Below are 19,539 nucleotides of genomic sequence, written 5' to 3'. Positions count from 1 at the left end.
CTGCCTCAGCCTCCCAAGTAGCTGGGATTACAGGTGCGTGCCACCAGGCCCGGCTAATTTTTGTATCTTTAGTAGAGACAGGGTTTCACCATGTTGGTCAGGCTGGTCTCAAACTCCTGACCTCATGATCCGCCTGCTTCGGCCTCCCAAAGTGTTGGGATTACAGGCATAAGCCACTGCGCCTGGCCCCAACCACTTTCTTATACTTTATTTGTATGATTTGATTTAATCCTTCCAACAGCACTAAGAGGTGGGTACTATTACTATCCCGTTTTACAAAAGGTTACAGCTTCTATGATACTGAGCATCTTTTCCTACAGTCATTGCCCACTTGGCTTTTCTTTTCAGAAACTGTTCTTTGCCCTGTTTTTACTAGGTCATTTCTAGAGGCACACTGGATGTTAAAGAAAATAGCCCTTTTTCTGTTATATGTGTTGCAAATATTTTTCACAGAATACCATTTTTATTTTTGTTTATTTTTGTTTATAAATGTTTATAATACATAATAACATTCCTTTTTTATGTAGCCAAATATCTATTCTTTCTTTATAGCTTCTACATTTTCTGCCTTGTTTAAAAACTTTGCTTCAACACTAGGTTATAACAATATTCTCTTAAATTTTTTTCTATTGTTTTACTATTTGGTTTTTATATTTAAAGCATCATACATTAAGTATGTATAATTAAGTAGAATTTACATAAACTGTCAGCACCATTTATTCAGTAAACTATCCTTCCCAAGTGACTTGAAATAGCACTCTTGCCATATATTATCTATTTCTGAGCACTATTTTGTTTTAAGATCTACATCATGAATTGGCCAACCATTGGCAATGAAGAGATCCAGTCACATCCACTGATTTATTTATTATTTACAACTGCTTTTGGGCTTGCAATGGTTTGAATGTGTCCTCTGGAGTTCATGTGTTGGAAACTTAATTCCCAGTGCAACAGTGTTTGGTGGGACTGTTAAGAGGTTATTAGACAAAGCCCTCATGAATGAAGCTCTCATGACAGAGCCCTCATGTCACTACAGAATGACTTTATCATGAGTGGGTTCTTGAAAAAGGAGGAATTTGGCCCCCTTCCTTCTCTCTCTTGCACATGCTCTCTTTTCCTTCATCATGGCACAGCAAGAAGGTCCTTGCCAGATGCAGGCACCTCAACCTTAGATATACTAGCCTCCAGAACCATAAGAAATAAATCTCATGCTTTGTAAACTACCCAGTCTGTGGCATTCTGCTACAGCAACACAAAATGGACTAAAACACTGCTTTAAAGGCAGAGTTGAATAATTAAGACAAACCATATAGCCCACAAAGTTGAAAATATTTACTATCTGGCCCTTTATAGAAAAAAAATTGCTAACCCCCTGTTCCATATGTCAAATCCCAGCCATAGCTTGTTTACATGGCACTGCAGTAAATTTTAATTTCAGGCAATAGAAAGTCTTCTTCACTGTTTTTTTCTTGGCTATTTGGGGCATGTATTTTTTATATATAGTTTTAAATATTTTTAGGTAGTTTAAAAAAAACCTAAAAACTCCTTTGGAATTCAAATTGGGGTTGTATTAAATGGTGTTATGTGCTACTGTTTAAGAATACCTAAGAACACAGTATATTTTAGTCTGATTTTAACACCCTTCCTAAGATTTTATTCTTTTCTTTATGCATCCACTGTCTTTCTTGTAAAATTTAGTCTAAAGTATTTTATAGTTTCAATTATAAATAGGATATCTTTGTCATTTTCCATTTCTGGCTATTTCTTACTAATAATATGAGGAAAACCTATAGATTTTATAAGCAGTCATTGTATTTCAAGCTTCTTCTCTCAATTATTTCATTGATTCTAAATTATTTAGTGAAAGTCTTCTAGATTTCAAAAGCATAAACTCATGTTCACTAAAATACAAATAATTTTACTTTTTCTTTTTTTAATAACAACTCTTTAATTTTATAGTCTAATTATTTAGACTCTCCAGCATAATGTTGATTACTAATGATAAGAATGGACATCCCTATTTTGTTCCATTGGTTACTTCCATGACTTCATCTCTTACAATCTTTGCTTACCCTACTACAACCACACCAAGCTTATTGCTGATCCTCCAATAGGACAAACACATTCCTGCCTCAGGCCTTTTGCACATGCCATCATGCTGCCAACTCTTCTTCTCAGATACCAAGTGTCTGCTCAAAAGGCACCACCTGAGAGCAGTGGTCAGTGACAACTATCATCTAACCATCTATCATAGCCCTTCCCTTCACTCTGCTATTTCTGTAAGCTGCTTCATTTTTCTTCATAAAATTTATTGGGATCTGACTTAAATATGTATTAGTATATCTGTTTACTGATTGTCTCCTGCAATAGTATCTAAGCTCCAAGAGGGCAAAATATTTTCTACTCTGTTTACTTTGTTCTCCATTTCTAGAACACATGGTCCTAGAAGGTGCTCACTGAGTATCCGTTAAATGAAAAAAATAATGGAAGGAATACACAGTTTTAACGAGAATGCCTTCAGGAGATGCTAGTTTGGCAGGATGTCTTCCGTTGTGTTTCAGTGGCCAGTCCTTGCTATAGACTACTGGGCATGTTCAGGCATACCTGAGGAGTTCTTAGTCTCCCAAGCCCAGCTCTCCCTGGAAGGTTGGAAGTCCAGGCCCTCACACTGGATCTCTCCACTGCTATACTTTTTAACTCCCATCGAGCAGAGAGAAGAACAAACTTCTGAAACCTTCTGAGAGCCCAGGCTGGCGACAAGTTGGGTCAGTACACCTCAGGTCTCTACACACATGCCTGCACATGTGGCTCAGGTATGGTTTGAGAGTAGTACAAGCACCAAAGGCTGGCTATCACAAAACCCCCCACCCCAAGCCCACCTAAATAAACATAAAACCCATCTCAAAGCACTGTCTGTGAAAAACAAAATGCCATTTCAAGACAAGTTCTCTAGCTATCTCCCACTTCAACACCCACATTCATCCTCACAGAAATTCTGAAGCTGCTGTTTTAGGCACCTGAGAGGAAGCTCAGAAACTAAAGGTGATTTAGATTGCCACCTTTCAAGAATCCCCAGGAACTGGTGCTGTCTCTATTAGATGTAAAGTACAATTCAATTTACAAAAATTAGATCTGTTACTACACACTCAGGGAGATGTCCCCACACTTATCTGAGTACCATCTGCTTAAATGTTTTTGAATATTGGAAGCAAAAATGCAAAGCAAGGTTCAAACAGTTCAAATAGACTTTTAGTTCACTGGAGTTTTTTGGTTTTATCCATGCATTTTCTAAGAAATCCCAGAAATCACAAAAACAAAATTTAAATGAACCATCATATATTCTCACCTGAAAGGAGGAAAGGAGTTTGCTTATTTCTAACAGCATGACTGCCTTCTTGGTCCATCCAGGCATTTCCCAAATTTTCCTGTGGGAAGTCACTTTAAATTTATTCCTCTACTATTGAAGATTACATCTGGCTGGGTTAAACGTCTTACATACTTTATTTATTATAAGTTATTTGGAAGACTGTTGCTGTATGCTCAGTGTGTACCCCAATGTCATTCCGAAAAGCCTAATCACCACATATGGTGGTTGGAAAAAGCAACCACTCTTTCATCCCACAATCATAAGAAAAAATATTTCTAACCCCCTACAGTGGGTTCTTTCTATGGCTCACAGGAATAAAAAGCAAGGGAACTAAAATGAGTCACAGAATTACTCTTATTAGAAAACATCTCTACCATTAGATTATTATAATTTTTAAACCCTCACATAAGATGTTAGCCCCACTGTTACCTCAAGCTCAACACTTTCAGATTCATAAACACAGGACTCCCCTTTAAGGAGTTTTATGGTCACATACCTAAGAACAGATTGTATTATTAACTTCAGATTGCAGCTCAGGTTACTCAAGTACACAGATTTATAGGGCACTCAAATATGAGAACTGGAGTGTTAATGAGCTAACTGAATTTTAAAGACATAGCATACTTCTGGGACACAAAACTGGAATTAAATTTATGTAAACTGGAACCCAAATACTTTTCAGAGTGAGCATAACTCATCCACTAGTTTTTTTAAAACATAGCAAAATTAAATTGAAAAGTAAAAAAGCTCTAAAGAGATGAAATAATCCCAATGCAATTTTAAAATTTGGGAAACGAGATAATTTGGAGGGTCCACATGAATCAACTGGACTCCCTAAAGGGAGTTTAAGGGTTTAAGTGACTAAACAATTCTTCAGTGTCCCCAGAAGTTCTCTAATGCTGTAATACAACTTACAGGGACAACATAAATAACTACACTGCTTTCCTCCAAAAGAAACTGAAATAACTTCTACAAATTAGACACGACTTACATCTTTTATTTAATATAGACAATCTGTAATACATGTTAAATGCGTGTATTTTGTTTAATTTACTGTAGTAATCCAAGAAGTAATCCTATCTATATTAACTAAAGTATCCAGAGAGGTGTTCACTCAAGAAACTCTTGTTTACCCTTTATATTTAATGGTTGCAAACTTTTTTTTAAGACTAGAGAAAAAAAGAAAGTCTCAATTTTACAAAGTGGAAGGAAGATAAAGAAGAGGTTGACTCACTTGCCCAAGGTCATCCAGCAACCAGTAGAAAAGCCAGGGCCAGAGATCCCTCTCCATGCCTCAGAGCTCATAACCAGACTACGGAGTCCGCCTTATAGCCTGGTGGCCTGCCTACAAAAGGCAGCATAATATGCTTAATGGTAGCAAAAGAAGAAAGAGTGTATCGTGTTATCCTCAAAAACGCTGAAGGCAGGCGCCTGCTGCAGAAAAAAACCTGACAGCTACAGCTGGAAACCTTTCTCACCCATTCACTAAAACAAGTTAAGTAACCCAAGAAAATTCAGCTTCTTATTGTATATTTCTGGTGAGTGAATTTAGAGACACAATTGGTAAAATCAAGAAATGGGAAATATTCATGACTGTCACTCAACACTTACTTGTCAAAGAACCTAATCTCTTGTCCATCCACTCCTACCATTTTCATTTTCACCAGTGGGCCAAAAAGGGATGCAAAGTTATCCTACTTTTGTAGCTCTGGCTTGATAAGATGGCTAGAGGCTTCAGTCCAACAAGACAATGCATGCTCTCTCTCAAGATTAATAGTCATGGAAGTTTCAATGCGCCGCCCTTCCCCAGGGATGGAATTGTTACAGACCACAATTTACTGAGAGACTCTGGTTTTTTAACATCCTTTCCTTGTAACACAAGAATCTTCTCGTTGAATGCCCCTATATGGAATGTATTACTGGACTAAATATCTCTCAGTAGCCCTGTAGTTTTAAAAATTACCTCATGGAAAAACAAAATAAGACTCTACACAATGCAGTGAAATGTTAACATAGTCACTGAAGAATTACTTGACATAAAATAGATACCATCAAAACTCTCACTGCCATAATTTGGTGAAATCTATCAGTTATACAGCCTTAAATTTACAGTAAGGTCAACAGACATTCCAAAGGATTAAGGATTAAGAGTAAACTTTAGGATTAAGAGTAAACAATATTCCATTTACAAAAATGTCATTGGTAAATATCTGAGAGCATCTAGTAAAGCACAGTTAACATTATCCTAGGAAAGGAAACAGGTGAATGGTTGGTAATGGACAAAACAATGCTAATAACAATACTGAGTAAGGGTTTTTAAAAGTTTCTAACAATCTAGTTGTATTGCACCAAATGTTAACTCTATAAAGAACAAGTAAACACTGCCTCAAAGGAAGGAGCAGAATGAAGAAAAGTGGGGAAAAAAATAAGTAAACAATGTGGCCAAACATGGAGAAAATTAAAGCACTATCATGTTGCTGTGAAGGGAAAATGTTGATGGAATTTTTGTGAAATTGAAAGTTTTTGACAAAGGATGCAATCTTTCACAGATACAAAGTACTCTAACAAGTTTATTCAGGAATTGTTCAAAAAACAAAAGCACCTAAGTGACCTTCTAAGAAAAGAATATTCACTCAGACATTATTACCAACATTATATACTGTAATATGCCCTATATTTTATAGTTGATATTTCATAATAGTGCTGTTAAAAATTAACAGCCATTTAAATTTATTCTTGTAAGGACACCACCCTCCCAACATACTTTTTATTCACTTTTTGTCTACAACATCCCTAACATATGTGCATCTGCTTAACATATCCAATGCCAAGAAACTATCTTTTCAGGTATTCCAAAACAGAAGTATAGAAAGTATATATCTCCTTCTAGGAAAACAGCTCTACTAGGCATTCAGCTACTCAAGCCATATCTAAAGGACCATTTTAATGCCATTTTAAGTTAAAGGCCATCAGAGATACAGACTATGTCCAAAAAATGGTAGTCAGAATAGTGGTGAATCTGCAAACCAGGAGATTTAAATAACACCTGAAAGGAATGGATGGAATACTTAACCTAGATATAAGAGGACTATGAGGAGGCTGCCTTCGAATATTCAAAGGCAAGTTACATACAAGAGGGAAGAATAAGAATCAATCGGTGGAAGTTAGAGAAAGGCAAATTTCAGTTCAACAATGGAAAACTGTAACAACTAGAACCGCACAACAAAAGAACTGGTTGCCTCACTTTATGGGAAAAATCCAGTGGGTGCTCAGCAACCATCTGTCAGGGTGTCACCTTGAAGTGCACAGGGAGATGAACTGGGTGGCTTCCAAAGTCTGTGCACTTTTGGCTACTTCAAAACTTTGGCTAGATCAAAGGATCTTGGGCAAAACTGACTCAGTTGTAAAACTGTGGCAATACGGTAGCATTATAATTTTATGGTAGTATAAAAGAGGAAGAAAATATCTTTTTTGGGGTCAGGCACAGTGGCTCACTCCTGTAATCCCAGCACTTAACTTGGGAGGCTGAGGTGGGCAGATTGCTTGAGCTCAGGAGTTCAAGACCAGCCTAGGCAACATGGCGAAAGCCCATCTCTACAAAAGAAAAATACAAAATTAGCTGGGTGTGGTGGTGTGCACCTATAGTACCAGCTACTCAGAAGGCTGAAGTGGGGGGATCACTTGAGCCTGGGAGGCAGAGGTTGCAGTGAGCTGAGATTGTGCCATTGTACTGCGGCCTGTGCAACACAGTGAGACCTTGTTTTAAAAAAAAAAAGGAAAGAAAAAAATCTCTCTTTTATACATAATGAAATGCTTGTAGACATATGTCTGTGGTAAACATCAACCAACCTGATTAAAATGCATAAATATGAGATGAAATATGGTTATTTCATCAGGTTATTATACATGATAGAAGAATAAACCTCATGGGAGCCTTCCGGGCCATTGGGAAGGAAGGAGCATTAGAGTCCCATGAACAGCACCCTAAACGGAGCCACTGAGACCTGAAAGTGGAAATATGAGTTACCCTGTATCTAACTCCCAAAGAACAGTTTAGCCACTGGAAAATCTGGCTCTAACTCATAATTGTGAAACGTTTTTCAGCTGCCAAACATTTTCAATCACATGAAAACTGAGGTTGTCAGGCTTCCTTAAAATTCCATTCTTCAAAATAAGCCTCTCATCCCTAGAGGGACTAATTAAAAACAAAAGTCCACATTTCCAACCGTCTATTCTTCTGGTCAGAAATACTAATGAGAAACTAGACTCACAGATAAAAGGCTATTTAACAGATTAGTCAATCCCCCTCCACCCTTTGGCACCACCAGCCCAAGCTCCCCTGGAAGAGTTTAACCACACGGAGAGACATACGAAACATGTCTCAAATGATTCACACCAAGATTAATAGTTCCAAGCCCCAGCACAGGGATTTGCAGTACTGTTACTACATATCGTATCTGTCACACCTCAAAATCTCAATCTACAGAAATGGAGGATTAATCGCCTCCTTTTTTCCTGCCCACCAATCCAGCTAAAGCAATGTCTAGAAAATATCACAAAGAGTTAATGCAAAATAGTATCAGAATTAATGGTACACTAAGGCTTCTACCAGAAAAATTCATAAGTAGTTCCATGATTAAAATAATTAAAGAAAAAATAGTAAGAGCCAAGAGAAAGGGGTCATTTTATTATTTTCCAAAACTGACATAAGAAATTAGAAATTTATAGAAAAATGCCCTAACAGAAGATGACTCAATGACATTATTAGTAATGTGAATGTAACCAAAGGAAAATTAATGATTAGAAGCAAAGCACCAGTACCCTGAAGCTTTTAGAAAGAAACCAACAAGAACTCATTTATCTAGCACTGTAGGGGGATGAGTTATTCAACACATTTGAGAGTTCACCCCACTCATACCTTAAGCAATAATATTGTATTTCAAACACAGCATATAGAACAGAAATTAATCTCTTCACAATGATAGATATAATTTGGAACATCAATTATAATACTATGCTACCAAGGTAGATGTTTACCTTGTTTCTATATTAAATGAATATGAATGGCTGTGATTTTTAAAACTATATTCTTTTGTACTTTTAACAGATTTCTCTTTTCCCATCAGTTATCTTATTTTCAGGCTATCAATATATCATCTTTAGATCTTGCCAACATCCCTACCTTCATCAACATAACTTTTCCCCATCTTCTAATGTGTTGCTTCCAATCTAATGTGGGCTACGAAACTAAGTAAAAAGTTTGTTAGAATTCTATGTAAAGTAACAGTTGATGGGATATGATTAAGGGCCTAGTAGCCACTCTTATAGACTAAATGTATGTGCTTTTACACATGGGTTTATGGTAGCACCTCAAGCTGCTTAGAAGTCTTCTTCTACCTACTTCAAGATTCTTAGCCACATCCTAAAAAACTGAGATTCCAAGAAACCCAATCTCTTAGAGAGAAATAGATAAGGATATTAAAAATTACAACACTAAGGGATATCTACTCTGAAACAGATGGATGGAAAATGCCACGGGAACACTAAGAAGACAACTCCAAGGCAGACTTACAAGACAATGGGAAAAAAAGATCAGGAACAGCTCCATGAAGAAAAAAACCTGTAAACTCAGCGTTGAAAGACTTATCAGATCTTAGATCCATCCAGGGAAAGAAGGGACAGAGGAAAAAGCAATGAGTCTGTTTTTGCAATGAGTCTTTCTTTAGCTGTCAATCAGGAGGGGCATATTTTTCAAATGCAGGTATCTTTCTAGTAATCGTTGTTTCACTGGATCTTTATTGGCTTTAGAGTTGAAGATTCATAGCTGCCAATTAAATGACTTGTTTTTAACTGACTTATTGCAATAACATTAATCATGTTGCCCAACAGGGATTTGCCAGCTTTGTCATATAAAATTAGGTAAACTTTTAAGTGAACTAACTCAGTAACAGAAAATCAAATACTGGATGTTCTGACTTATAAGTAGGAGCTAAACAATAGGTACACACAGACACAAAGATGGAAATAATAGACACTGGGGACTCTGAAAGGAGGGAACCTGAGAGTGGGGAAAGAGTTGAAAAATTACCCACTGGGTACAATGTTCAGTATTTGGGTAATGGGTACATACACTAGAAGCCCAATCCCCAACAGTACACAATGTACCCAGGTAACGAACATGCATGTGTACCCCCTGAATCTAAAATAAAATAAAACTTTTTAAAAAATAATAATAAAATTAGGAAACGCCATTGGAAGGATACACTGTTTTAGGAAGCCCAATTCTGAATTGTGGCTATTGGAAAAAGAAACATATAAGATACCGGGTATTTGGCTGTAAGTGCCAAATTCTTTTACTCAAAAACACTAATTATGCAGAAAATTTCTGATACGTTTCTCAGTAAGCCAGAAATCTATACAATGAAGTTGATACTTTCAATTTTCTACTTAATAATTTAATAAGTTCAAATTGGACCTTATAAATATCACATTTAATGTCTGCTATCATTTTTTTCATTCATCATCATTCAGTCGTTCTAGACAAATGAGAAAAAATAAGAATATAGATTAGAAAAGAAGAGATGAAAATAGGTTTTACTTACAGAATATGATTACCCACCTAGAAAATCTCAGAAAACCAATAAACTATTAGAATAAATAAGATTTTGGTGAAATGACAGTACACAGACTAAGATACACAAATTATGCTGCCTATTAAAAAATAAGAAAATGTAATAGAGAAAACTTTCCAGTTCAAGATGGCAGACTGAGTATACGCTTTCATGTCCCTTTTCTCTCAAGACAGGACATGAATACAAAAGGAAAAACCTGTAACAGCAAAAACAACAAAGTCGGGAAGGGGTAGTGATTATTAGACAAAAGAGACTGAACAAGTCTTTTGTGGGTGTGTGATGAAAATATAAACAAAGAGTAGAGGAAGCCAATGCAGAGATAAATGGAGGTACAGTGGAAGAAACAGCTAATCTCCCAGAGAGAAGATGAGCTCATGAGCAGGTAGAGAGGTGAGTATAAGAATTGAGAATAAAAACAACAGAATTAAATAACACAGTTGTATCAATTGCTCCACTTCCCCCAAATAAAACCCAAATAAAAAGGATGATGCCAGAGATAATCAGGCAAATAGCCAGGTGCGGTGGCTCACACCTGTAATCCCAGCACTTTGGGAGGCCAAGGTGGGTGGATCACAAGGTGAGGAGTTTGAGACCATCCTGACCAACATGGTGAAACCCTGTCTCTATTAAAAATACAAAAAGTAGCCAGGCATGGTCGTGGGCACCTGTAATCCCAGCTACTTGGGAGGCTGAGGCAGGAGAATTGCTTGAACCCAAGAGGTGGAGATTGCAGTGAGTGGAGATTGTGCCACTGCACTCCAGCCTGAGTGACAAGAGCAAAACTCCATCTCAAAAAAAAAAAAAAAAGAAAAGAAAAAAAGCTAGTCTCTGATAAAAATCATTCAAATTGCCTACAAAGACAGGCTTATCCTATGAGCACTGATGTCCAAGAATCAAGAGTATCCCATTTGCTAACCTAGCGGCAACCCCTTCTGCCTAAGAATGAACTTCTCATTCATTTACACTAAAGCAATGTCTCATCCATGTGCACAGATCTATGCAACTTTTTCCATAGTGGAAAAGCCTAGAGAAGAAAGAGACATAAAGGAAAGCTGCACCAGTCAGGTATCCAGAATAATCAACAATCACAAATGAAGAAAAGAACTATGACCAAAAAAAAAAAAAAAAAACACTACTAAAGAAACAGAGATAATCCATAGAACATAACTTGAAAAAAATGTATATACCCGTAACAATTGAAGGAAAATACATGACAAAAAAAAAAAAAAAATAGCATGATACAAAAATAACTGAGTACAAGGGGGACATTTTGATTGATGAGATTGAAATATTCAAAAAAAATTTAATGATACAATAAAGGAAATATGCAAAACACTGCAAAAACACAACACGACAAAAACTAGGAGAGAAGAAATGAGAAACAGAATCAACCTAGCAGGTCTATCATACAACTGCTAAGAGTTTTTTGAAAAGAAAATATACAAAAAAGAAAGAATATAATTATCCTTAAATATGTAGGCCATTCCCAGAGGAAAGTCATGAGAGGCAAAACAAGATGAGTCAAACAGACTCACATTTAGATTCACACCTGTAATATTTCAGTATAAAATGTATCAAAAAATCACAAAAGCTTCCAGAAAAACAAACACACAGACAGATCATGTGAATAAGAATAAGAATCAGGGTGGCATCAAAATTTTCTACCCCAATGTGACACTAGTATATAATGAAGCATTATCTTCAAAGTCCTAAGTAAAAGTTACTGTGAACCTAGAATACTATATGCAGCCAAATATCAAGCAAATGTTGAGTCCAAATAAAAACATTTTACCTAACACAAGTGTCAGAAAACCTCCTGCACCCAATATGCCCTTTGCTTTAAAAAGTTAATTATGAATGTACTCCAACAAAATGAGAAAGATAACCATGAAAGAGCAAATCGCAGGACCCAGGAAATGGTGCCTTTAAGAGTGAAGTGGAGAAACATCCCTGGTGATTGTTGTGCAGCAGGTATAGAGAAGGGTAGTCAAGACTGGAAAAGGAAATTAGAGAACTAAGAGTACCCTGGGTGCGGTGGCTTATGCCTGTAATCCCAGCACTTTGGGAGGCCGAGGTGTGTGGATCACCCAAAGTCAGGAGTTTGAGACCAGACTGACCAACATGGTGAAATCCCGTCTCTAATAAAAAATACAAAATTAGTGGTGCATCGTGGTGCATGCCTGCAATCCCAGCTACTTGGGAGTCTGAGGCAGGAGAATAGCTTGAACCCAGGAGGCAGAGGTTGCAGTGAGCTGAGATCACACCATGCACTCCAGCCTGCGTGACAAGAGCAAGACCCAGTCTCCAAAAAAAGAAAAAAAAAAAAGAGTAAATTCCAAAAAAGAATATGAGTGATCTTCAAGATATTTTAAAGGCTTGTCTTGATTTTTCAAAGAGAAAATGAAAGGTAATTAAAACTAAAAATTCCAGAAGGATCTAAAAGAATGCCACGGCCCAAATATGAAACATTCAGAATGTGGCAAGACATTGAACAGTTAATGCACTAATTAAAAAGGTAAACCATTTGATCTAGATGCCAAGAGAATCTCCTTTTAGGGTCCCAAAGACGAAGCACTGGACCTCAAGTGAAAAATAAAATAAAATCTTACCCCCAACAGTGGTGAAAAATATTTGTTATCATAATAATATTAACAGTGTGTACTGCTTTTCAACTTTTAAAATCAAGGGTTTAATTATTTCATTTCGGTTATAAAACAATGTCATGTTCTCAGTCTTGGCAATGTAAAAATAATCAGCTGACAGAAAATGGGAATTGGAAGGGAGGAAAGAGTAGTGGATATAGGAGTAGAAGGCATTAACATCATCTTCTTACATAGTGAGAGGTCAAAAGATTCTAAGCAAAGTTAATGGAATAAGATATAGAAATTAAAATAAATTACAATAAAGAGGTAATCAGTAGAAAAAATAAAATACAGGTAATATCATAACTCAAAACTGAGGAAATATGAGATGAAAACAGCAGGGAATGCAAGCCCACTAAACTGTTATGTGTCATAGTGGTGAATAAATTATGTTAAAATTTATAAATCAAAAGTTACAGACATTGAAACACACACATACGTGTGCATGTATACACCTATATGCATGTGTGTGCATGAGTGCATGTGTGTGTGGTAGGCTTCTGATTCCTGAAAAATCTAAAACTTTTTAACATATTCTCCACATTTTGATAGTTCTCCTAATTATGAATTCCACTTTCCCAAGGCAGAATATAAAAAACTATGTTTTCCAGCCTCCATTATAGCCAAGATAAAGATGTGACCCAGGCTCCACCGACAAAACCTAACTCAGCAGTGAAACACATGAGGGAATGGACTGAGCAAGGAAAAGTCCATTTTCCTGGCACAAGTATGAAATGTGCTTCCAGTGAGAAGTGGCGGCAACCAACCTAGTCGTGTTGGCATATGTACAATCTGCCCCAGCACATTGTTTTATGCCACTTAGGAACAAAGCAAAACGCAAAGCAGAGCCACAGCGCTGACTCAAGCCTCAGAGAAATATAGTACCACGCACTATGTCTCTTGGCTCAGGCTGGCCCATCTGCTCTGATTTAGAAGTGTTTATTACATCTTTCTCCCCAACTTTGATGCATTTGCCCTGAACTCCATAACTCAACAGGCTCAATCCTTCCTGACTCTGGTTAAAAACCCTTCTTCGCTCTAGTTACCAAGCTGTTTTAAGTGGTTTGCTACACGCACTTTTTCTTTCCATAAACCCTGTTATTTTTAGTGAGCATGCATGGAGAATCCAATTTACTCTGCAGAAATGTATATACTCCATTATAGCAGAAATATCTGTGCAATGTATTGCTAGAGATATGGAAGTGGCCTTCAGAAGAATAAAATACAGAAATGGTTAAAAGTGGCTGTGTTTAGGGACAGGGAGGGAAGATGATACTTCGCATTATAAGCTCCATTGTACTGTCTGTTTTAGTGCTATGTTAATGGATTGCTTGAATTTTTAAATCTCTTCTGCCACATTCAAAAAAGAAAAAGGAAAGGGAAATACAGAAAAAACTGTAATGATATGATCACAACACCAAATATAGGATATTAAAAAATAAACTTGAGATGTGAAATAGTTATGTAAGAAACTATATAACTTAATTAAACACATAAAAGAAAATATAAACACGTAAAGAAACAAACCAAGTTCCTAGAAGAAAAAAAATGAAAGCACAGAAAGTATATGTGTTTGGAAAGATTGACTATTCATGGCTGGTAAGAGTAGCCCCAGTTTTGTTTTGTTTTTTTCTTTTTCTTTCTTTCTTTTTTTTTTTTTTGAGATGGAGTTTCACTCTTGCTGCCCAGGCTGGAGTACAATGGCACAATCTCGGCTCACTGCAACCTCTGCCTCCCGGGTTCAAGAGTTTCTCTGCCCCAGCCTCCCGAGTAGCTGGGATTATAGGTGCCAGCCACCATGCCCAGCAATTTTTGTATTTTTAGTAGAGGTGGGGTTTCACCATGTTGGTCAGGCTGGTCTCAAACTCCTGACCTCAAGTGATCTACCTGCCTCAAGCTCAGTGCTGGGATTACAGGAGTGAGCCACCATAGCTGGCCCCAGTTTTGGAATAAACTAGAAAAGTAATATCCTTTTGTTAAACCTTTGTACATCACAGTTTCAATAAATTTTTAAGTTAAATTATCACTGCTCAGCACTGCAAAGCCAGGGTGTTATAATAGAAAAGATAAGAAATTCTTAACGATTACAGAATAAATACAATTTCGTAAAAAAAAGCACCAGTTTAATGGGAGAGAGTTAAACGCTATCAAAGAAAAGAACAGAAAGTCAACACATTTAGATTTCTTATATTACACCTAAAATGTTAAACTAAGAACATAATGTACCTATAATCTTTTTTCATTATGAAATGAGGTAATGGATTTCTTTCTTTTCACTGCTATTCGTAACAGTGAAAGCAAACAGTTTAAACAAAATGAAAACTCGAGTCAAACTCAAATAATTTAAGTGTATAAGAGGACACCAAAAACATCAGGTGGGATGTGAAATGGAACAATATAATTATATAATTTAATCTTGCTTTCTCCAGTTCCATGTGGAAGGAAAAAAAATGCTAAATGAAAGAAAATATGGTAGTGTGATTTACAAGGTGTATACAGGTCACATTTGCCCACCTGTAAAACACATATCTTTATATTATAAAGGTGGGCAAATGTGAAAGAAAATTCCTGACATATGATAAAATATGTTATAAGCTGACATTTAGAAGCATTTGATCAGCAAAACTCTCAAGTGACAATTTTTATTATCCAGCAATCTGGGTTGAAGCCAGTGCTGTCCCCCACTGGCTGTAAGCTGCTCCACCTTCCCCAAACCTCAGTTTTCTTCCCTATAAAATAATGACACTGATGTCTAATTAGAAGAACTGTTTGAATACAAAAGGAAACATGCATAACATATGTAGTTTTAACTTTTTTAATTTACCATTTAGCAGGAACTAAGTCCTATTATGTAAGATACATTGGCTGGGCGCGGTGGCTCACGCCTGTAATCCCAGCACTTTGGGAGGCCGAGGTAGGCGGATCATGACGTCAGGAGATCAAGACCATCCTGGCCAACATGGTGAAACCCTGTCTGTACTAAAATACAAAAAATTATACGGGCATGGTGGTGCACGCCTGTAGTTCCAGCTACTCAGGAGGCTGAGGCAAGAGAATCTCTTGAACCCCGGAGGTGGAGATTGCAGTGTCGAGATCATGCCACTGCACTCCAGACTGGTGGCAGAGCGAGACTCCGTCTCAAAAAAACAAAAAGTATATATATATAACATTAAGTCAGAACCCATAGTTATTATTTTAATCTTCTTTAAAATGTACCTAAAATGTAAATCACAATAAAAATAGACCCCATGGCATGACTGATAATCTCAGTGTATTTTCTTCCTAGAGGATTTACCAGTTCCTTCTTTAATTTCTTTCACTAAAAAACCAAATGCCACATGTTATTTTTTAGATGGTTCAACAAATATTTACTGAGCATCTACTATATTCTAAACTCTTCAAGACTCTTGCAGATATAGCAATGAACATAATACACAAAATTCCCTGCCCTCATGGGACTTAAAGGAAGTAGCCAAGGGCTGTCAGGCAGGACAATCAATGTAGTAGCCACATCCCAATATAGCATCCAACAGCCTATAACTTGTTCCAATTAGTACAACAACTAACTAGTTGTGATCATGACAAAGAAAATCCTACAGGAAGAATGACTTGGCAGGAGGGACCAACTTTCAAACTGTCAGCCATCCTGTTTTGGAACAGAAAAACAAACTATTCTCATCTGAGAGCAGGGCACCGCCCTACCTGTTTTCTCTGCAAGGTCAAACCATATCCAAAATAATTCCAAACTCAAAATGAGACCATTTTTCCCTATGCCTAAGGAAAAGCATTTAAGTCTAACAGATCTTTGAATCATTTCTTAGTTTTTTTTATATTAGAGGCTTATTATAAGCATGAAAGAAATACACATAATTCTTAACATATGACTTAAAATGACTTTATTATAGTCTACCATCAGAAATATAAACTAGTCTCAACAATTAAACACAACATGTAACAAGAATAATTTTAAACCCATATATCCTTGTACGGTCAAGAAGACATATAATTTTACCTAGCAATAGTCTTTGATTACATTTTTAACTAAAGGTTTAGAGAAAAAGAAGAGAGAAAATAATTCTAATTTGTTGTTTTCAATTCACGAGATCATCAGTTATTCTGACATATAAGCTAAACCATTTAGGTTACATTATAATAATGCCCTAGAATAAAACTACTGTCATACTATTTATTCAGAATTATAACATGTTTAATTTACAATGGCAGAGCCAGGCCCCGCTGTGGAAACCTAGTGGTATTATCCATGAAACTTGGCCTAAGAGAGGCCTCTAGTGGTTATAGGTAGTTACTAGCTCCCTTTCCATCCCAACCCCTCAACTGTTTGAGAATGTTCTTGATTTCATTAGCTCACTCTCTGTCCCCCTCTGCTCCCCTCAAACAGACATAGCCTCAAACAAAATAGCTAGTATTCAGTCACGGAATTATTCACTTAAGTTCAAGTAACCAATTTTTAAAATGTATATTTTAACTGGCAATACTTAAATATTAGAGATTCTCTATAGACAAATTCTTCAACTTCTCCATAAAACCAGTTTAAAGCTATTCAGTCTAATAAATCAGAATTAAATTTCCAATTTAATCTATGGGTCTTCAGAACATCTTCTGCACCATTCACAAATACTTGGTGATTAACACCCAGGTGCAAATGCAAAGAGTAAACAAACTTGGTCCTTCATCCAATTACTAAGGTTTGACTCCTTCCCCATTCCAGCTCTACAATTTCCCTTTCCTTTTTTGCTGAAGACCTCTGCTCCCTGATCATCTCCATTCCCACTAACTCTGCCAGCCTTAGTGCCTGTCCTGCTATTATCCAGTTCCCCCAATGAAGTCTTCTATAGCAAGAATGGAAATAATTGGGGTGAAAGGATGGGAGGAAAAATGCTAAATCTAAGAACACTGAGCCCTCCCTCCCAGCTACAGTCACTCCCTCATGCCACAGCTGAATTACTTCTAGCTCCTTTCCCCTAAGGCCTTGTCCTGCTCCTATGATAGACTACCCCTAAAATATCTTGAGACTAGAGATGCCCAATATGTACCCAAAGTACAACTATTCATTTCTATGAGTATGTCTTCATCTTCTACTACATAACCTATGTTTAAAAGAGAAAAGAAAGGGAAAGCAGGAAAAAGAGCTGGAGAGAAAAATGGAGGGAACAGAAATGAAGATATTTTCTCTATCATTTTCTAAGTTTGTTAAAATTAAAAAAAAAAAACAAAAAACAAAAAAAAAACTTCCCAAGAACTTCAAAAAGGTAGGAGATTGCTTTGGGCAGAGAGTGAGGGGGAGGGAAGACTGGGAGACAGTATCTTGTAACAGGGTGTATTTGAACAGAGAAGAACCCTCATCTAAAGCAGTGCACAGTGGCTGTGATGGCTACGAAATTCAGGACAGACCCAGTTTTAAAAGCTGGTATACAAATAGTAACTCCCATCTATTCAGAAAATGTAATTATCCATAAAACTCATTTCTTAGAAATTAAGAATAACTGAAGTTTACTGTACAGTCAATTTCACTTTGCCTTTCAAAGTAGATAAATTGTTCCTATTCTAATAAGAATTCAAATAAATAATTTCTATATGCCATTATGAAACATAGACAACCATTAAGAAAAATCAAATGCAAGGTCAAAGCAAAACTTAAAACTTTTAAATAAATATTTCAATTTAGAATAAACTAATGTATTTATTCATAGAATACTGTTCTAAAGTTACTTTTTAAACTTTTTTATGAGCACCAAGAATAAGAAAAAGCACCAAATTGAAAACATTTTAATATTACAACAGTTTTCATAGCATTGTTAAACTTTCTCTTGCTAATATTTATTACTTTTCCGCAAGTATTTATTGAGCACCAATCCTATCACAGTCATTGTTGCAGGTACTGGGAATTTTTGAACCAAAAGACAAAAATTTCTGCTGTCACAGAACTTGGAAGAAAGATCAACAATGTAAATAACAAGAGTACGTAACATTTTAGCTCATGCTAATCACTACAGAGAAGAGGAAAGAAGGAAAAGGTGAAAGGAAGTCTTGATAGGATTCAGTATCAAATAAGCTGGTCAAGGAAGGCCTTAATGGTATTTGAGTAGTGCCTAACAGAATGATGTTGCAGGAAGTCAGGGACCCCGAATGGAGGGGCCAGCTGGAGCTGTGGCACAGGAACATAAATTGTAAAGATTTCATGGACATTTATCAGTTCCCAAATAATACTTTTATAATTTCTTGCGCCTGTCTTTAATCTCTTAATCCTGTTATCTTCGTAAACTGAGGATATATGTCACCTCAGGACCACTCTGATAATTGTGTTAACTGTATAAATTGATTGTAAAACGTGTGTTTGAACAATATGAAATCAGAGCGCCAGAAAAGGAACAGAATAACAGCAATTTTTAGGGAACAAGGGAAGACAACCATAAGGTGTGACCACCTGCGGGGTCGGGCAAAAAGAGCCACATTTTTCTTCTTGCAGAGAGCCTATAAATGGACATGCAAGTAGGAGACATATCGCTAAATTCTTTTAAGAAATATTAATATTAATACCCTGGGAAAGGAATGCATTCCTGGGGGAAGGTCTAAAACAGCCACTCTGGGAATGTCTGTCTTATGCAGTTAAGGACTGAGATACACCCTGGTCTCCTGCAGTACCCTCAGGCTTATCAGGGTGGGGAAAAACTCCGCCCTGGTAAATCTGTGGTCAGACCAGTTCTCTGCTCTTGAACCCTGTTTTCTGTTGTTTAAGATGCTTATCAAGGCCGGGTGCGGTGGCTCAAGCCTGTAATCCCAGCACTTTGGGAGGCCGAGGCGGGCGGATCACAAGGTCAGGAGATCGAGACCATCCTGGCTAACATGGTGAAACCCCGTCTCTACTAAAAATACAAAA

The 19,539-nt window shown here is 36.8% G+C and overlaps 1 protein-coding gene across 14 annotated transcripts in view; it reads right to left on the bottom strand.

Moving 5' to 3' along the window:
• BCKDHB (branched chain keto acid dehydrogenase E1 subunit beta) overlaps nt 1-19,539 on the bottom strand; it is a 377,315-nt gene that overhangs the window by 245,325 nt on the left and 112,451 nt on the right. The window lies entirely within an intron of this gene.

Source organism: Gorilla gorilla, chromosome 5 (assembly GCF_029281585.2).
Source record: "Gorilla gorilla gorilla isolate KB3781 chromosome 5, NHGRI_mGorGor1-v2.1_pri, whole genome shotgun sequence".
Taxonomy (NCBI): Eukaryota; Metazoa; Chordata; class Mammalia; order Primates; family Hominidae; genus Gorilla; species Gorilla gorilla.
This window is presented reverse-complemented; position numbering and strand designations above follow the sequence as displayed.